Here is a 20,853-nt window from a genome sequence, read left to right as displayed (position 1 = left end):
GGATACCATGGAAATTAAAGAAGAAAAAATACATAGATCCGCTCAAGATAGAATGTTTTCAGTATTAGAAACCAAGAAAAAGAGAGTATTTCCGGTACACAAAAATCAGCAGTCTCTTATTTTGAGGGAGTGGAAAAATCCAGACAGAAAAGTTTTCCTACACAGAACAATTAGAAAAGGGCTACCCTTCGACGAAGAAGAATTATCCCCGTTCTTTAATTGTCCCAAAATAGATTTATCACTCTCCAAACTGGCAAAGGGTACTTCTTTACCTTTTGAAGATACAGGGTCATTCAAAAAGGTGGATGCTAACTTTAGGAGAACCTGGGACGCGGCTGCGGCTTTATTTAAACCTAATATCGCGGCCACATCCGTAGCTAGATCCCTAAAAAGTTGGCTGGTACAACTGGAAGCATTACTAAAATCCAATACCCCATACGAAAACATTGCAGACTCCTTCCCTCTCTTATTAAAAGCAAAGCGGTAGATTTTTTGTCAGACACAACAGCAGATTCCGTTAGGCTGACCACAAGAGCTACGGCTCTAGCTAACAACTCTAGAAGGGCACTTTGGTTAAAAGCTTGGTCTGGAGACACAGGCTCCAAGGCAAAATTATGCAACATCCCGTTTTATGGTAATCTTCTCTTTGGTCAGGACTTAGATAAAATTCTAGAGAAAGCCTCTGATTCCAAAAAGAGCTTCCAGGAGGATAAAAAGAAAAGGAAAACTCATTTTTTTCGTCCCAAAAAGAAGGGTAGTTTTCAAAACAAAAGGAGCAAAACAGAAAACTGGAGATCGGGAAAACAGAAAGAGAAGGGTTTTATGTTCTCTCCCCGTTCTGAGGAGTCTTCCAAAAAATGACGCCAGAGCCCCAGTGGGGGGAAGACTGGGGAAATTCGTGGAGCTCTGGGAAAAATACTCATGCAGGCTGCAGCCGCTGGTTATTAAATACCCTCCACGAAGGGTACAGTATTCCCTTTGTCAAAAGTCCCCACACTCTATTTGTTCAGAATCCAGTTCAGAGCTTGGAATATCTTCAGCTTTGTCTGGAGCAAGAAATCGAACTGCTAGTTCAGATGAACGTTCTTGTTCCGGTACCGACGAATCAAGTAGGTCTGGGCTGTTAGTCCAGGGTTTTTATGGTAAGAAAGCCAAACGGGAAAGTGTGTCTTATCATAAATATAAAAATCCTCAAAAAGTACGAAAAATTCAAGATGGAATCTATAAAAACCACGGACAAAGTTTTACAAGGGGCGTTTCTAGCATCCATAGACTTAAATTATGTGTATTTTCACGTACCCATTCATCCAAAGTCACAACAATTTTTGAGAATAGTGGTGTGGGTTCAAGGGCATCTAAAACATTTTCAGTTTCAAGCACTGCCATTTGGGATAACAACTGCCCCCAGGCTTTTTACAAAAATTATGCTAGAGATGATAACCCCTCTGAGAAAGGAGAAAGTAATGATAGTTCCATACCTGGATGACCTTTTGATAGTGGGGACTCCCAGAAGGACCTAGAAACCAATCTATCCAAAACGATAGACAGACTGGAGGAACTGGGTTGGATTTTAAATTGGGAGAAGTCTCACTTAGTTCCCACGCAAAAAATTGTTTTTGGGGGAATTCTCATAGACTCAGTGAGTCAAAAATGTTTTTTACCAGTAGAGAAGGTGGCAAAAATCCAATCCCAGATAAAACAATTCAGAAAACAAAAATCCCACACCATAAGGCAAACGATGGCCCTGATAGGGTCTTTTGCAGCTTGCATCCCGGCAGTGAAGTTGGAGCAAATACATTCCCGTCCTCTTCAGAGATTTATGTAAAAAAAAATGGAACCGAAAGCAGGATTCCCTAGACAGACTAATAGCGATTCCGGATCACACTCTGTCCTCACTAAAATTGTGGAAATTAAATTCAAACCTGCAGAAGGGAGTACCGTGGATAGTGAGAAATCAGTTGATCCTCACCGCGGATGCCAGTCTCTGGGGCTGGGGAGCGCATCTCCAAGCATTGTCGGCCCAAGGGGAGTGGTCCCAATCCCAGAAAAAATACTTGTCAAAGCACCGGGAACTTCTGGCGGTTTGGGGGGCTCTAAGTTACTTCTCAGAGGAGCAAAAGGTTCCAATGTACAAATAAGATCCGACAACAAGACGGTTGTAGCGTATATGAACCACCAGTGAGGAACGAAAAGCGAGCGACTACAAGCCTTAACCAAAAAAAAATATTGTGGGCAGAGGAGAATCTCCTCTCCCTATCAGCATTTTTTAAAAAGGGAACACAAAACATCCAAGCAGATTTCCTCAGCCGCAGGAAATTAGATCCGGGGGAGTGGAGTTTAAAAGAGGAAATTTTTCAAGCCTTAACACAAAAATGGGGTATTCCCCAAATAGACTTTTTTGCAAACAAAATGAATGCGAAAATACCAGCTTATTTTTCCCTAGATCCAAGGGATCCGAGGAGTGCAGGGACGGATGCACTGGCTCTTCCTTGGAAATTCCAACTCGCATATTGCTTCCCACCTTTGCCTCTGATTCCAAGGGTACTCAGAAAAATAAAAGAAGAGAGGACCAATGTAATTCTAATCATACCCAATCCTAAAAGGGCAATCTTAAAATCTAAGGGTCTGTCTGACAGAGTAACCAATACCATGCTAGCCAGTAAAAAAGAAGTCACAAATAAAATTTACCATAAAATCTCTCCCTAATTCATTAATCTGTTAGCTCTCCAAGTAAGGTGCCATCATGGAGGGGAGGGGAAAAGTTGAATTAGTCTTAGCGGTAATTACTTTTTCGCGAATCCTCCATGACGGCACCGCTTATATTCCCCCCCCCCCCCCACCACAAAAAAAAGACTAGTTATGAAATTAAATAATTGGTCTAGAGTTATATATATGCGATTTTATATGTATAACAAAGAATAGTTAAGTCACTGGTAAAGGTTATGAATGAGTGTGTAAGTTTAGGGCCTGTCAAGTCCAGAAGACACTGAAGATAAGTGAGGAGGTGGGCCCTTTTGAACCTTCCTGTCCCTGCCTGGCTGGAGGAGGAGGATAATCTCCAAGTAAGGTGCCGTCATGGAGGATTCGCAAAAAAGGAATTACCGGTAAGACTAATTCAACTTTTCCTGGGTCCAGACTTTAAGTATTAGGCTACACAGAGCGGCGCCCAGCGATGTCCCAGCACTTACTATTAGTCCTGGGCGCCGCTCAATTCGCCCGCAGTGCCCCATTACTGTCTCCTCTCTTGCTCCATATGATAATTACTATAAGAGCAATGGGGAGGAGACATCAGCTTCTCTAGTGGGTGTTTCTTCTCCCTGGCTGTAGTGATGTCTAATCACAGCGCTGGGAGAAGGAACGCCCACTAGAGAAGCTGATGTCTCCTCCCCATTACTCTGATAGTAATTGGCATATGGAGCAGGAGAGGAGACAGTAATGGGGCAGAGCGGGTGAACGGAGCAGCGCCCAGGAATATTGGTAAGTGCTGGGACATCGCTGGGCGCCGCTCTGTGTAGGAAAAGTCGTATCATTGGTGGCGCAGTGCGCCCGCCCCTCCTCCGCCCCTCTCTTCTCATTGGTATCACAGGGGGAGGGAGGACAGCTTCCTTCTCCCCTGTGCTGCTGAGAGAACATGAGCGTGCTGACAGCAGCGCGCTCATGTCCAGAGATACTAGACTGCGCAGCAGCGCAGCCCAGTATAAAAAAAATGGAAATCCCGGTAACGTATCGATACCGGAACAAAAGTATCGATTGGGTATCGAAATTTCAATACCCGGAACAACCCTACTTCAGGCCAACTAGGCCTGAAGCCTATGCGGTAGTAAAATCCTGGCGCAGGCGGGCGCGATGATGTCATTGCGCGACCTGTGCTGGGACGTGCGTGCCTGTCTAGTACCGACTTGAGTGAGCGCCAGGAGTCTGGTATATAAGGTACGTTTAGCTTTATTTTTTTGTGTGCCACTGCCAAGTGCCAACTTTGGGGGACATTACATGGGGAGCAAACTAGTCATGGGGGCAGTGTGGGGGAAAATTAATACATTATTGTGGGGGCAGCAGTGTGGGGGACAATTACTACTGTGGGGGCACTGGCAGTGTGGGGGACAATTTCTACTGTGGTGGTAGTGTGAGGGACAATTACTACTGTAGGGGCAGTGTGGGGGCCAATTACTACTGTGGGGGCAGTATGGGGGTCAATTGCTACTGTAGAGGCAGTGTGAGGGACAATTACTACTGTGGGGGCAGTGTGGGGGACAATTGCTACAGTGTCATCCACAGATCCCCCATAACAGTGTCATCCACAGATCCCCTCATAACAGTGTGTCCTCCACAGATCCCCCCATAACAGTGTGTCCTCCACAGATCCCCCCATAACAGTGTGTCCTCCACAGATCCCCCCATAACAGTGTGTCCTCCACAGATCCCCCCATAACAGTGTGTCCTCCACAGATCCCCCCATAACAGTGTGTCCTCCACAGATCCCCCCATAACAGTGTGTCCTCCACAGATCCCCCCATAACAGTGTGTCCTCCACAGATCCCCCCATAACAGTGTGTCCTCCACAGATCCCCCCATAACAGTGTGTCCTCCACAGATCCCCCCATAACAGTGTGTCCTCCACAGATCCCCCCATAACAGTGTGTCCTCCACAGATCCCCCATAACAGTGTGTCCTCCACAGATCCCCCATTACAGTGTGTCCTCCACAGATCCCCCATAACAGTGCGCCTGAAAGTAGGGGAAAGAATCTGCTGAAGCAAGCAGAGGACGGCACAGCGGACAACTTAATAGCTTCTTTGGTAAGTAAATTGTTTTAATATAAATGTAGTTTAGTTTAATGTCTAATTTTAACTTTTAAGTAGGTAGGAAGTGGCCGGCTGTATAAAATTGGTACATGGTAAATAGTATTTGTTGCACACGCCAACCCACACACGAACACCCACAGGGTTATTTCACAAAAGGGTGAAGAGTTTGGAGAAGTGAACAATATAGGACAACACAGCTGATTCTCCAAACTCTTCACCCTTTTGTGAATAAGCCTGTGAGCAGGGCCGGTGCTATAATAAGGCAGACCAAGCGGCTGCCTTAGGGCGCAGAGACGGGGGGGGGGTTTCAACTTTTTTTTTTTTTTAAATACCCTGCATTTTTCGCCCCTGGCTCTAATGGGGCGAATACTAAAGAAGCGCTTCCATGTGACCTCACTGTGTGCAGCCTTCACAGCCGACAGCCGAAAACCAGGAAGAAGAGAGAGAGCACTGGTGGTGAGGAGTGGAGGCGTCCTGGAGCAGGAGAGGTAAGTTATTTTTTTATTTATTTTTTGCGCTGATGGCTTTGGGGGGCATGACGCCTTTAATAGGGGCATGATGGCTGACATGGAGGCATAATGGCTGACATGGGGGCATGATGCCTGACATGGGGGGCTGATGGCTGACATGGGGTCTGATCTGAGGTCTGATTAACATTGGGAGTCTGATTGGGGCTGTGAGCTGAGGTCTGATTAACATTGGGGGTCTGATTGCTGGTCTGACCTCAGGTGCAATGGAAAAAAAATCTTATTATCCTCCTCTAAAAATACGGTCCTTAAACCAGCGATTGTCTGAAGCAGAGAGATACCAGGACCACACAGAGGAGAAGCCAGCTGCTGCAGATGGGACCAGGGCCAGGTGAGCTGTGAGGGGGAAGGGGGGTGCCAAAATGTAGCTTCGCTTGTGTTGGCAAAAATCCTTGCACCAGCCCTGCCTGTGAGCGTCTGTTCATTGGTCTTCTTTGGTGACATGTTTAACATATGGGATTATTTACACAGCCCTAGTGTTTGCTGAAACTGCTTTAAACTATAAAGAAAGTTTTTTCAAGAGTGTTTCTCTCTTTCTCAGGTCTGAAGCAAAACAGAGGAAGCAAAGAAAACTCTTGAAAGCTTGTCTTTTAAGTATTAGGTTAGTACAATAAAAAGGTATCCCTGCATACAGCAATACTCTCGTATTTTGTAATCTTATTTATATATGCTTATTTCTTTTTTTTCAGTGGTGAAAATTATTAGTGCCCCCCCCCCCCCCCCCCCATTTTTGACTATATTGTTCCTAGAGTCGCCACTGATCTACAGAGCAGAGCCTTACAAGACTTGCCACGCCTCAGATGTAGCAGTTATGTCATCGGGAACGAACACAGCTGAAAATGTCATGTGACCACGATGGAGTACAGGAAAACGGTGCATTACAGATAAACAATCACTCTTACCTGTAAAAGCGGCTGCTGTGCGCTGCTGTTCCCCTGCTTACCGTCGCGGTCCTGGGCGCCTTGTTCAGCGGTGATCTGCTGCCAGTGTTTCTTTTCAGCCCTGACCACAGCATGCTTGCTGCTTGTTTCTTGCAGCATTTCCTTAAGAGCCAGCGCGCGTCAGTTCCTGTGCTTTATGGGCTGGATCATGTGACCTCACCAACCAATCCTAGCCCTCCTGCACATATATAAGAGCCTCAAAGCTCTTCCCAGATGCCTCAGTGTCAAGGTCCTTGTGTCCTTCTAAAGGTTCCTGATATCCATTTGTGTTCTTGTGTTCCTGACTCGTACTTGTGTTCCTGGACTCTGCTACCTGTTTGATCCCTGCCTGCTTGCCTTGACTCTCCGGTTGACGATCCATATTGCCTGACCTGTACCTGTGCCGTATGCCCTGACCTATTGCCTGTCTGACTTCGCCTCTGCCTCATCCTTCTGTCCTGCACTGTTGCTCCTGGTAACGACTCAGCCTGCTGACAACACCTGTACCTCTGGTACCTTTCTCAGGTACCTCTGTAATGACCCAGAGTGCCTATACCACTCCATTTGACACCTTGCTATCATTTCCTATGTGCTAATAACTGTCATTTAATGTATTTTATGTCATCTCCTAATAATGTGCATATTCCATGTAACTGTTGTGTTTCATGTAATGTGCCTGGTTACCACAAGGTGGTAGCAACATCATCTGGCAGTGCTAGTTGCAGGGAATGGACTGTATTTTCCATTCTCTCTCTCCCTCTAGAAGGAGAAGGAGAGGAGGAGTTTAGTTAGTAGGAGTAGTCTAGCCTACCCCCTCCTGGGGAAAGGTTGTATGTTGGCTAGCGGAGCTCTGTCTGCTCTGCTAGGCCCAGGGGCTCTGCCTCTAAAGTGCATTTGACTGCATGTCCCCTCCTGGGCTTGCATTGCCTTCACCCAAGCTGAGCCGAAGCTTGAGGTACTAAATACCAGGACAAAAAGTTCCTAGGATTGCCTATAGTAAGAGACAGACTACTACTGCTAGCATAGCAGAGTTGAGAGAGCTATAATAAGGATACAGCAGAGAGGAGTTTGTTTGCAGAGGAAGTATTTACCTGCCATTTGCCTGCTGAAACCTATTGGAAACCAAGATAAAGTCTGGAAACTGTATGGATTACCGTTTATGCCAAGTAAAAGCAACTGTCCAACATTTACTCAAGTCTGGACTCAACTTTGTTCTACCCTATCCAAGTTCTTTATCCCCTTTTGCACTGCTTCGGATGGCCACATCTGGGATCCAACCGTATTCAGGTAGGAGCACCGTGACAAAGTACTACACAACATCTCCAGGAATATTGCGGCCTATTCAACACCACTCTGGCCTTCCTACACTGCCGCGAGCATTACACCTCCTGGTCCGCCTGGACCAGCTGTCTGTGAAGATCGAGGGGTTCACTTAGACAACGCTCTTAGAGGAGGTCTGACATGTGGCATAGTGGGTTCACACCATCTCGTTCGTGACACCCACCCATCAGAGCCAGTGACGTCCCCAATGTAAACTAAAAAGCCCTTGTCCTGAGAGATAAAGTGCAGGGCAAGGGAGAGCATCAGAGCATAAAATGCTCCAATGCTCATTTCAGGGGACTGCCTGATGAAAATGGGGATATGTCTGGGTTCTGGGCTGAACCCCTTTAATGTGCATCACAGAGTTATCAATTCCTGTAGTCTTGTCACATAGACTATGGCCTACAATTCCTAGAGTCCCCGACTCTGTATACAATATTCAAAACCTTACACAATGTATTCAATAATCCTTATCTTACTTCAATTCAGATAAAACTTATCCCGTTTTCCAATGACTATATCTACGAATCCGTCAAGTCGACCTCGGTATAACAGCAATTCAGCCGGAGGTCTTTTGACTCTAAAAGTTCAAGTTTTTTGCCCGTCTAGATGACAACACAGTATGTGGGGGGTCACTGAGGAAGCTTCAGAGAACTTCCTTTATTTTGCAGGGAGCCATTTTGCAATGTGCAAACATAGCAAAAAAAATGTAATGTTAAGCAGCTTTCAAATCCTTTCCAATGAATCTGCATTCCTAACACCCCTCCAAATCTTCTGCACCACCATCTCAGACCAAACCAGTACACAGCTGCCAAATAAGAGCTGAAAATGCCCCATATCCCTCTGAATTACCACCGACAGTTCTGTGAGCTTCATTTTACTCAACTCATTTCCCCAGCATGAATAACTAAGACCACTAGTTTCATCCCCAACAGGCTCATTGCAACGATTTCCAAAAGGAGCTTCGTCTAACACAACCCTCTTATCCCTCTCTAGTGCACCATTGCTGGTGACAATCCAAGCAAAATTCCAAAGGAACAATGCTCCAGGAATGTTCTACTATTTACTTGTTAAAAGGGATTGTCGGACATGAAAAACAATATACATATGGTTAGAAGTACGCTCTGTAATTAAACTTATAAATCCGGACACACATTACCAAAAACTCTGCAACCTCCACCTTCCCAAATGCATAATAAACTGCTCCCCCAAACCCAAAGAATCTGCCTCTGTTGCTGCCCCTATTCGAAACAAGTGAGTACCAAACTCTGAAGGGTAGAATCGCGGTTTCTCCCAGCAAGATTTAAACATGGCTTTGAACTGATACCTGGTTAAATGGGATCTAATAGCGTGTACTAAAAACTGGGGCTTGTTTACCCACGAGCACGAGAACTCCTTAACTAAGTAAATAGGACAACAAGCTCCACCTGTGGCATTAATAACATCCATGAACCTACACCCTCGACATTAATCTTGGACCTCCTGATACATACCCTGGTGCAGTCCTGTAAATCAAAAGATTGTCCAAGTTTGTTAACTCGCAAAGATGCAAAAAAAAACTAACTATGAAAAAGCTGTCCTAAATAATACCACTTCACTGGTGGCTGACCCTACTACTGCAACCAATTTATTTTAACATGAAAGCCACCCCTGCCAGCCCTTTTGCACCACAGCAACTGAGGACCCAATGTGTCACAAATGAACTAGGTAATCCAATATCACCTTCAAATGCATTTCATTATTAGGTATAAAATGCCTACCTACAACCTCCAACCATCCCTTCCAGGGCTTACTGTAACTACACCATGTAGCCGTTACAACAGAAGATTTAATAAAACTCATAAGTTGGCTTTGATCAGCTGCCATAAGGATACTGGGCAATGCTCCCCCTCCAGCGCTGCCATCACGTGTAGTCCTTGGAATTCCTTAATCTGAAAGTGAGACAGGATGTCAGCCCTAGCATTTTCCATTCCTGGAACATACTGAGCCCTAAATCAGATATTTAACTGTAAACTCGTCAATTGCATTTGGCTCAACAGAACTGGCAAGGAACTGGATGTCAAAATATTAACATCTGAAACCATCACCATGTTATCTGTCCAGAAACGCATTTGTCTGTTCGCCATTCTTTGTCTCCATAGTTTGATAGCCACAACTATAGGGAACAATTCCAGCAGTGTTCCTGGTCCCTCATCTTCCTGACAAATTGCATGACCATGCAAAAAAGACTGCCAAACCATCAAATCCTGGAGCATGCTCTTGGTGACCCTTATAAAATAATGGGGACGCCTCACTCCTGTCATTACCAATGACAACCGATATGAAAAAACACGCCTCGTGGGTACCACATTGCAAGCAAAAGAGAATAACTTGGAGAAAAACCTGCAGGAGATCATCTTGTCTTTGGATTTTTATGTAACAAGACTGCACCAGTTCCTATGGAGGAAGCATCCACCTCCATGAAAAACTCTCTGGATACATCAGGATGGTGAAGAATAGTAGCAGATGAAAATTATTTTTTTAATTGGAAAAAGGCAGCTTCAGCCTCAGGGGTCCAGGCTCGGGCGTTCTGCCCTTTCTTGGTAAGAGCAGAGATCGGGACTGTGAGGGACGAAAAATTTGGAATGAACTGGCAATAAAAATTAGAAAATCCCAGAAACCGCTGTATGGCACAGAGACCCTGAGGACAGACCACACTGCATTCAACTTCTCTGTATCCATCTGCAAACCAGTATCAATATAATGTAACCCAGGAAAGATGATTTCTCAAAGAGGCACTTCTCAACCTTGGCATATAAAAAATTCCCCCTTAATTGCTGTAACACTAACCGCACATGCTTTCGGTAAGAAGTCAAATCTGGGGAATAGATAAGAATATCGTCCAGTTACACTATCCCGCAGACATAGAGCAGTTCCAGGAAGATGTTAACAAACTCATGGAATACCACGGGAGCATTGCACAGACTGAAGGGCATGACGACATACTCGTAGTGACCATCACAGGTGTTAAAAGCGGTCTTCCACTCATTGCCCTCTCAAAAGCAGATAAGGTTGTATGTACTGCACAGGTCTAGTTTTTTTTTTTGAAGACTTTAGCTCCCCAGATCCTGTCAAAGAGTTCAGAAATTAGTGGTAGAGGTAACGATCCTTAACCATGACCTTATTCAGACCTTGATAATGTGGTAAGGTGAACAGAAAAGTGTATGGTAGAGTCCTGAAAGGGGTGTACAGTCGTGGCCAAAAGTTTTGAGAATGACACAAATATTCGTTTTCACAAAGTTTTCTGCTAAACTGCTTTTAGATCTTTGTTTCAGTTGTTTCTGTGATGTAGTGAAATATAATTACACGCACTTCATACGTTTCAAAGGTTTTTATCGACAATTACATGGCATTTATGCAAAGAGTCAGTATTTGCAGTGTTAGCCCTTCTTTTTCAGGACCTCTGCAATTCGACTTGGCATGCTCTCAATCAACTTCTGGGCCAATTCCTGACTGATAGCAACCCATTCTTTCATAATCACTTCTTGGAGTTTGTCAGAATTAGTGGGGTTTTGTTTGTCCACCCGCCTCTTGAGGATTGACCACAAGTTCTCAATGGGATTAAGATCTGGGGAGTTTCCAGGCCATGGACCCAAAATGTCAACCTTTTGGTCCCCGAGCCACTTAGTTATCACTTTTGCCTTATGGCACGGTGCTCCATCGTGCTGGAAAATGCATTGTTCTTCACCAAACTGTTGTTGGATTGTTGGAAGAAGTTGCTGTTGGAGGGTGTTTTGGTACCATTCTTTATTCATGGCTGTGTTTTTGGGCAATATTGTGAGTGAGCCCACTCCCTTGGATGAGAAGCAACCCAACACATGAATCGTCTCAGGATGCTTTACTGTTGGCATGACACAGGACTGATGGTAGCACTCACCTTTTCTTCTCCGGACAAGCCTTTTTCCTGATGCCCCAAACAATCGGAAAGAGGCTTCACCTGAGAATATGCCTTTGCCCCAGTCCTCAGCAGTCCATGCACCATATTTTCTGCAGAAGATCAATCTGTCCCTGATGTGTTTTTTTTTAGAGAAGTGGATTTTTTGCTGCCCTTCTTGACACCAGGCCATCTTCCAAAAGTCTTCGCCTCACTGTGCATGCAGATGCGCTCACACCTGCCTGCTGCCATTCCTGAGCAAGCTCTGCACTGGTGGCACTCTGATCCTGCCATTTTTATGCAACGCAATGATGGCTGCACGCATTTCTTTGCAGGTCACCATGGTTAACAATGGAAGAACAATGATTTCAAGCATCACCCTCCTTTTAACAGGTTATGTCTGCCATTTTAACCCAATCAGCCTGACATAATGATCTCCAGCCTTGTGCTCGTCAACATTCTCACCTGAGTTAACAAGACGATTACTGAAATGATCTCAGCAGGTCCTTTAATGAAATGCAGTGGAAAGTTTTTTTGGGGATTAAGTTAATTTTCATGGCAATGAAGGACTATGCAATTCATCTGATCACTCTTCATAACATTCTGGAGTATATGCAAATTGCTATTATAAAAACTTAAGCAGAAACTTTTCCAATTTTCAATATTTATGTAATTCTCAAAACTTTTGGCCACAACATGTGCATTGTGTGGTGAGCTGCCATCCATGTACAGTATATGGCCTCATGCACACGACCGTTGTTTTATTCCGTGTCCGTTGGTCCGTTTTTCGTGATTTTTAGCGGACCCGTTGATTTTCAATGGGTTCGTGGAAAACTCGGCTAATGCACCGTTTTCCATCCGCGTCCGTGATCCGTGATTCCAGTCCGTCAAAAAAATATAACCTGTCCTATTATTTTCGCGGAACACGGTTTGCGGCCCCATTCATGTCAATGGGACCGCAAAAAAACGCGGAGGCACACAAGATTATCATCCACGTCCGTGCGTCCGCATGCGTTTTTTTCCTATCATCTGCATGGCAAACCTTATGTCTGGTGGTCCTCCAAAAATAAAGGAAGACACACGGAAACAAAAACGGAAACGGATGACGGAACAACGGAACCCCATTTTGCGGAACAGAACACAACAACGGTCGTGTGCATAAGGCCTATTAGACAAGTGATCTGACGATCACATGTTCGAGTCCCCTAAGAGGACATCAATAGCACCTCTGCATCTCAAAATGCCCATATTATTAAAATATCAATGTATTTATCTCATACAATGAACACCATAATTGAAAAAATAAATCAAAATGGAATAAAAAGTGATCAAAAACGCAAATATACTCTAAATTGGTATCAATAAAAACTAACTAAAAAAAAAAAAGAATATGGCGATGCAGAGAAAAAAATCTTTTTTTTCCAGTGTTTTATTTTTTTTAATATTAAAAGACAAGAGAAATTATATAAATGTTGTATTTTTGGTATTGCACTGACCCGTGGTATGAAGGTAACAGGTACGTTTTATCACACAGAAAACACTCTAAAAACAAAACTCATTTGGGGGAAAAAATGCAATTCCACCAATTTCACCCCATTTGAAATTTTCTTACAGCTTTCCACTACATTGTATGCAATAGTAAATGGCACATAGAAAGTACAACTTATCCCACAAAAAACAGCTATGTGAACTGAACAATAAAAATCTTATGGCTCCTGGAAGGCATCGAGTAGAAAATGCAATAATGGAGTTTTACTCCAGATTTATCACTGAGACTTTTAAAAAAAGTCTCAGACTTAGGCCCCTTTCACACGAGCAAGTATTCTGCGCGGGTGCAATGCTTAGGGCTGCGTACATGTGCGTTGGTTTTCACGCATCACTTGTGCGTTGTGTGAAAATCGCAGTATGTTCTATATTCTGCAATTTTCACGGAACGCTGGTACCATAGAAGTGAATGGAGCTGCATGAAAATCGCATCGCATCCTCAAGCAAGGATGGTTTCCGTATGTGATCCATTTTTTGCAGATCGCAAATGGAAACATAAAATTTGTAAACATCACTGTAATGTAGTGTAATATTTGTAAACAGTAAACATATGGGCAAAGTGGGCATGGATACACAAAATGCGGATGACATACAGATGTGTTTTGTATGCATTCTGTATTTTTTGCGGCCCCATTGACTTGAATGGAGTGACGGAACGTTATTTGTGGACAATAATAGGACAAGTTCTATCCTTTAGGCCTCATGCACACGACCTGCAGCTTGGGTGCGGACCCATTCACTTCAATGGGGCCGCAAAACATGCGGACAGCACTCCGTGTGCTGTCTGCATCCGTTGCTCTGTTCTGTGGCCCCGCAAAAAAAATATAACATGTCCTATTCTTGTCCGTTTTGCGGACAAGAATAGGCATGTCTACAATGGGCTGCCCGTTCCGTTCAGCAAATTGTGGAAGGCACCTGGGCAGCTTCCGTTTTTTGCGGATCCGCTGTTTGCAGACTGCAAAAAACAAAACTGTCGTGTGCATGAGGCCTTAGTGGAATGTATATACGGAAACGGAATGCACATGGAGTGCATTCAGTTTTTTTTGCGGAACCATTGAAATGAATGGTTCCGCATACGGACCGCAAATGGAAACCGCAAAAACAGAACGGAAACGGAAAGGCCTAACATATTTTCATTCCGTTTCTGTTCCGTTTTTTTGGGCGGATCGTATAAGGAACTATTCATTTCAATGGGTCTGCAAAAAAAACTGCAGGTACTCTATGTGCATTCCGTTTCCATATTTCTGTTCCGCAAAAAAATAGAAAATGTCCTATTATTGTCCACATTACAGACAAGGATAGGACTGTTCTATTAGGGGCCAGCTGTTCCATTCCGCAAAATACGGAATGCACACAGACATCATGTGTATTTTTTGCGTACCGCAAAATACATACGTTCATGTGCATGAGGCCTTAGCAGAATGTTACAGGTTTTATGGCTGCACAGCTAGTTAGTAGGTCCAAATGTCTCTTTAAAGTAGTACAATTTATGCTGTACTCACTTGCTGATTTGCACACATGCGTCCAGGCACGGGGTGCAACACTTTACTTTTGGCAATCCAATGCAACCACTAGGGCAGTTCCCCATAATGGCAGGCAAACTCCCTGTTCCTTTTTTGAACAGGTTGATGTACTTACAGTACACCCTCAAAGACCACTGTGGTATGTAAAGATTCTCAAGCAGGTGATCAGTCTGCTTAAATGCATAATCAGGCACCAGAGGGAAACACGTCACTGGACACATGTGTTGTAGAGCAAATACATCCTTTTAGACAGGTTATCTCTACTGTGCTTTCACTATACCTCCTTACATCTAGCCTCCATCTTACATCTTGTGTTAGCACTACATTTTTGCATCTGTTCTATAGCTACTCTTAGACTGCACTAAACTAAAATGTTCTAATCTTCCTTCTTTATGAAGAAAGTGACACAGGCTCCATTTAGTGGTGGCTGAGAATATGGCCTATTAGTACCTTGAGCAAATACAAACAATATACCTATAGTGTGGAGAGGTGATAAAAGTTGTTAATGGAAAAATAATTTTAAAAATACGCTTGATATCGCTATGTAAATGCATTGCTAGCATTCCAGGTTCGATTCTGACCTAGGACAAGATCTGCATGGAGTTTGTATGTTCTTTCCGTGTTCGTGTGGGTTTCTTCCGGTTTCCGTCCACATTCCAAAGATGAGCCCCATTGGAGACAGGGGGTGATCATAATGTCTGTAAAGGGCTGCAAAATATGTTTGCACTATATACAGGTGAAACTAAAAAACTCTAGTCAGCTAATAAATCCATACCCCTGAGCAAAGGGGACCTGACATTGTGACTTTGGGGTTTCATAAGCTGCAAGCATTAATCATCCAAATTATAACAAATAACGGCTTGAAATATCTTGCTTTGCATGTAATGAATCTATCTCATATACTAGTTTCACCTTTTAAGTTGCATTACTTAAATAAATAAACTTTGCACGATATTCTAATTTTTCGAGTTTCACCTGTAAGTAAAATAAATAAAATATTTTTCAGAAAATCCTGTTTATTAATCCTGAAAATCTTATACTACATTGATGGCTTTGTTTCAGATGTGCTGGTGTACAGAGGCTGTCACTGTCCAAATACTTCTAGACCCAACCATAGCTGCTGTGATTGATTCACAGTTTTCCCAGAATCTTAAGTGGAAGATCTGCCTAGTTATGCAACTATATGGGATCAGAGGATGCATATGTAGTACCCCAGAGCGGGCACTACCATTTCTACACCTAGCTACTGTCTCTAATGTCTAACAAATAATGTCATCTGTGTATTTAATTCCAGGTCCTTTTATACAGTGCCTTAAAAATATTGCTATGTAACTTATTTATTGTATTGCATGCACTGCGTCTGGTTGTCCAGCAGGTGGCAGTGTATCTGGCAGAGAGAGAGATCTTTAGATAGAATGGAACTTACTATTCCATTCTCCTCCTTCTAGGCAGAAGTGGGCTAGTCCTGCTTCCTAACAAGCAGGGAGGTTGCCTTGAAGCTAGGGTTGAGTTGAGAGTTGGAAGGAGACAACACATGGCGCAGTGAGGGGTGCGTTTCCCACTCCTGCTGCAGGAGCTCCAGGTAACGGCTTGTAGAGAAGCAGAACTTCTTGCAGTTCATAGACTGGGTCAACGGCCAAAGGCACCCCACTCAAAAGTACCAGAACTGCTAGAAAGTCCAGTAAGCAGATTGACAGCAGAGATTAGCACAGCAGAGAAAGAGAAAGCAAAGTATTCAAGTTAACCTGCTAGGTTACCCTTAGCCTGCTGGGGCCAAGAGAAAGATCAAGCATTGTTTGAATGCCACAAGGTTATTGCAAATTTAAACCATTAAACTTCACCATGTCCGGACTCAACTTATTCCACCAACTACAACTCCCTTTGATGCTACGGAGCCTAACCCTGGTAGGACAATATTAAGGTAGGAGCACCGTGACACAAACTATTAGGGCCACAACATACCACTCGCCTTTCCTAACACTGGGACCCAATCGGCCCTGAGGGGCAGCAGGATGCACATAGAAGATTCACAGGATTCTGGGAAGAAAGGGGAAAGGTAAACATTTTAAAATAAAATCTTCTATTCCCCTGATGACAACTCAATATTATTTAGGTGGTGCAGCTTCCCTTAATTATAGACCAATGGTGGACAGCCCGCCGCCCCAATCCTGCTGGACTGAAACACTCTTGCCTGTGCAATCTAATGGGGTAAAGGTCCTGCTCCTGCACTCAGCAGGAGCAGGTCAGGTCCCCTGCTGTCAGTGACAGCCGAGGACAAGACAGAAGTGGTTTATTACCGTTTTGTCCTTCTCCTCAGATAAATGCATAGTGCTATGCAGTGACCAAAGGACACGGCTATACCACTTCCTCTACTGAACCAGGCAATCACATTATCGGTGGGTGTTTTGGGGGTAGAGCAGAGCTGCTGGGTCTTAACCTTGATTTAAGCGCCCAACCAAAGCCATTGCCATTATTGCCCGTTCACATGTACATATTATTATATTAAAAAGACAGAGACGAAATAGGGAACTCATTGTAATAATTTAAATAAAGCTATAAAAAAGAAAAAAATAGATTAAAAAAATATAGTCTAAAGCCCTAGTTGTCACTTTAAAAAAAATGTTTCTAGTCCAATAAAAAATAAAAAAGTTACAACCATTAAACCATTAAACCATCACATGCGCTAAATCACATTCCAAAAACTCTAAAACTCAAGAAATTCTAATGATAACCTATCCTCAGGATAGGTTATCATTAGGGATGAGCGGACCCGTGGATATTCGGGTTCGCCGGGAACTTCGGGGTCAAAGTTCGGGACCTGAACCCCATTGAAGTCAATGTGGACCCGAACTTTGGTGCACTAAAATGGCTGTACAATAGTCATAGTAAGGGCTGGAAGGCTGCATAATGGGGGTAAAAGCAGGACAATTGCTCTGCAAACAAATGTGGATAGGGAAATTACTTAAAATAACAGAATATAAATTTTTAAAAAAATTATAATCTTGAACTAGGAGGCAGAGTTCAAAGTGGAGTAGGAGGTTGAGGAGGCGGTAGACGTGGCGGTGTAGGTGGAAGCGGTGGAGGAGGAGGAGATAGCCAAGACTTTTTTTCCTTTATTTATTTATTATAAATTTGGAAAGGCCCGAAAACAATGGGAAAAGGAAAGGAGAACGCAAAGAGAAAGTGCGCTGGAATATAACAATGGCTGTATACTTGTCTATTCAGCAGGTACAGACAAGTCCTGTGGGATCCATGCCTGGTGCTAAACACACGTTCAGACAATACACTGGTTGCAAGGCAGGCCAGCACCTCCAAGGCGTGAAGGGCAAGCTCAGGCCATATGCCCAATTTGGAGACCCAGAAGTTGAAGGGGGCAGACCCGTCATTCAGTACGTGTAGGAGTGTGCACACATACTGCTTCACCATGTTGCTGAAATGCTGCCTCCTGCTAAGACGTTCCATATCAGCTGGTGGTGCTGGTTGTTGTGGCGTGCTGACAAAGCTTTTCCACATTTTGGCCATGCTAACCCTCCCTTCTGAGGTGCTGGAGGTGCCCCACCTGCGTTGGCGACCTCTTCCTCCTCCTCAGCCTTCACCTTGTGCTTCCACTGTGCCCCTGTTGTCAGGTGGGAATGCCATCAGCAGAGCGTTTACCAGAGCGCGCTTGTACTCGCTCATCTTCCGATCACGCGCCAGTGACAGAATTAAGGACGGCACCTTGTCCATGTAGCAGGGATCCAGCAGCGTGGCCACCCAGTAATCAGCACTGGTTAGAATGTGGGCAACTCGGCGGTCGATGAGCAGGCACTGCAGCATGTAGTCGCTCATGTGTGCCAGGCTGCCCAGAGGCAAGGAACAGCTGTCCTCTGTGGGAGGTGTATCGTCTGTGTCCTCTGTATCCCCCCAGCCACGCTCCAGTGATGCCCATGCTTTGGGTGCCACCCTGCTGTGAACACGGTTCCTCCTCCTCATCATCCTCCAGAACTGTGTCCTGACTGGACAGTTGTGTACCTGGCCTCTGTTGATGCAGGAACCCACCCTCCAAGCCACTTGGGAATGACTGGCCTGATAACCATGGAAATGATCCCTCTTCCTCCTCCTGTGCCACATCCTCTTCCATCATGGCCCAAAGCGTTTTTTCAAGGAGACAGAAGTGGGATAGTAACGCTGAGGACGGCGTCATTGACACTGGCCATGTTGATCGAGAACTCGAAACAGCGCAACATGGCACACACGTTCCACATGGAGGCCCGCTCGTTGGTGCTGTTCCGCAGAGCGACTCACCCGTGCGTGCTGCAGCTGAAACTCCACTATCGCCTGCTGCTGCTCGCACAGTCTCTCTAGCATATGCAGGGTGGAGTTCCACCTTGTGGGCACGTCGTATATGAAGCGGTGAGCGGGAAGGCCGAAGTTATGCTGCAGCGCTGACAGGCGAGCAGCAGCAGGGTGAGAACGCCGAACGAGCGCACAGACGGCCCGCACTTTCTGCAGCAGCTCTGACATATTGGGGTAATTTTTCAGGAACCTCTGCACCACCAAATCCAGCACATATGGCAGGCAAGGGATGTGCATCAAACCGTCTAGGCCCAGAGCTGCTACAAGATTTCAACCATTATCGCACACCACCAGGCCGGGCTTGAGGCTCACTGGCACCAGCCATTCATCGGTCTGTTGTTTCATGCCCATCCACAGCTCCTGCGCAGTGTAGGGTTTTTTCTCCAAACAGATGAGTTTCAAAACAGCCTGCTGTCGTTTCCCCCTGGCTGTGCTGAAGTTGGTGGTGAAGGCAACGAGAAACATCCTGCAATCCTCAGTGGTGGAAGGACATGCGCCAAACTGCTATCCACCTCAGGCCCAGATGCCACTGCATTTACCCAGTGTGCTCTTAGGGAGATATAACGTCCCTGCCTGTGCTTACCGGTCCTTGTATCGGTGGTTATGTGGACCTGTGAAAGACAGGTGCCCATGGGCTACAGGTGCCAACTCTGCACTTTTAGCAGGGGACTGGGTGGGAAACAATGTGAAGGAACTGGAGGCACTGCCAGCCACACAAGCTACTACCGCTTCTACTTGTTCTGGCCTCACTATTCGTACACAGGTATTCAGGCCTACAAAATAACGCTGAACGTTCTGTCGCCTACGTGCACCTGAGGAAAGTGTTTCATTTGGGCATGTAGCTGGCACAGATCGACCACGTCCTCTCCCTGCAACAGGAGCTCAACCAACAGCAGCAGCACAACTACCAGGGCCACGTCCCTTATTTATTCATGTCACCCACCGATCCAACAGATGGATTAACTATATTAATTTCCCTGTCACGTATGGAGTACAGATGTATCAAACACCAAAAATGGGTACATGTCACCCACTGAACTAACAGACAGAATAACTATTATATTTTTGTGTCAGGGGTACAAAGATGGCGCATTGCACCCAGAAAAAAAACGCTATAGGTCACCCACAGAATTAACAGCCAGATTGATTATTATATCTCTGTGTAAGGGGTGCAAAGCTGGTGTATTGCATCCACACAAAAATCACTATAAGTCACCCACAGAATAAATAGCCAGAGGAGATTCCTAACTCTTTCCCTCACTTCAGCTGCCTGCTTCTTGTCCCTGCACTACTCAGAGCTGATGGGCGGTGCTACACGTGATCCAGCTTTTATAGAGGCTGGGTCACATGATGCACGGGCCAATCACAGCCATGCCATTATTAGGCATGGCTGTGATGGCTTCTAAGTGCCCACATCTTAAAAGCTTGTTGATTGGCTGCCCTGCAGCCTTTCAACAAGCTTTATTAAATGCCCGAACACCGAACTCGAACCCGAACTGTTGCTGCAGTTCGGGTTCGCTCAACACTAGTTATCATTATCATCACATCAGTCCCGGCACCCCCGCCGATCAGCTGCTTTAGGAAGCTGCCGCGCTCACCGCACCTCTGGTGAGTGATGTGGACTCCCAGCACCTTACCAAGCACAGCGCCATACATAGTATAATGGCTGTACTTGGTATTGCAGCTCAATGTACAGTGCATATGGCCTGGGAAGGGGCCACAGAGCTCACTGAGTGCCCAACCTCTTCTAACAGTTGATTGGCGAGGGGGGGAAGTCCTGGATGTGGCGCCCCCCCTACACCCCCCGGCGGATTGGATATTGATGAACTATCCTGAGGATAACCTCTTTAAGGACGTCAATCAAGTGGAAGAAGGACGTCAATCTAGTGGGCGTGCCAAAAGGCGAGTAGACGGAGCCTCTAGGTGCTGCAGCAACGCCCTCATAGCGCCTAGAGGCTCATTAGTATAT

Source organism: Bufo gargarizans, chromosome 2 (assembly GCF_014858855.1).
Source record: "Bufo gargarizans isolate SCDJY-AF-19 chromosome 2, ASM1485885v1, whole genome shotgun sequence".
Lineage (NCBI taxonomy): Eukaryota > Metazoa > Chordata > Amphibia > Anura > Bufonidae > Bufo > Bufo gargarizans.
Note: the sequence above shows the minus strand (reverse complement) of the source record.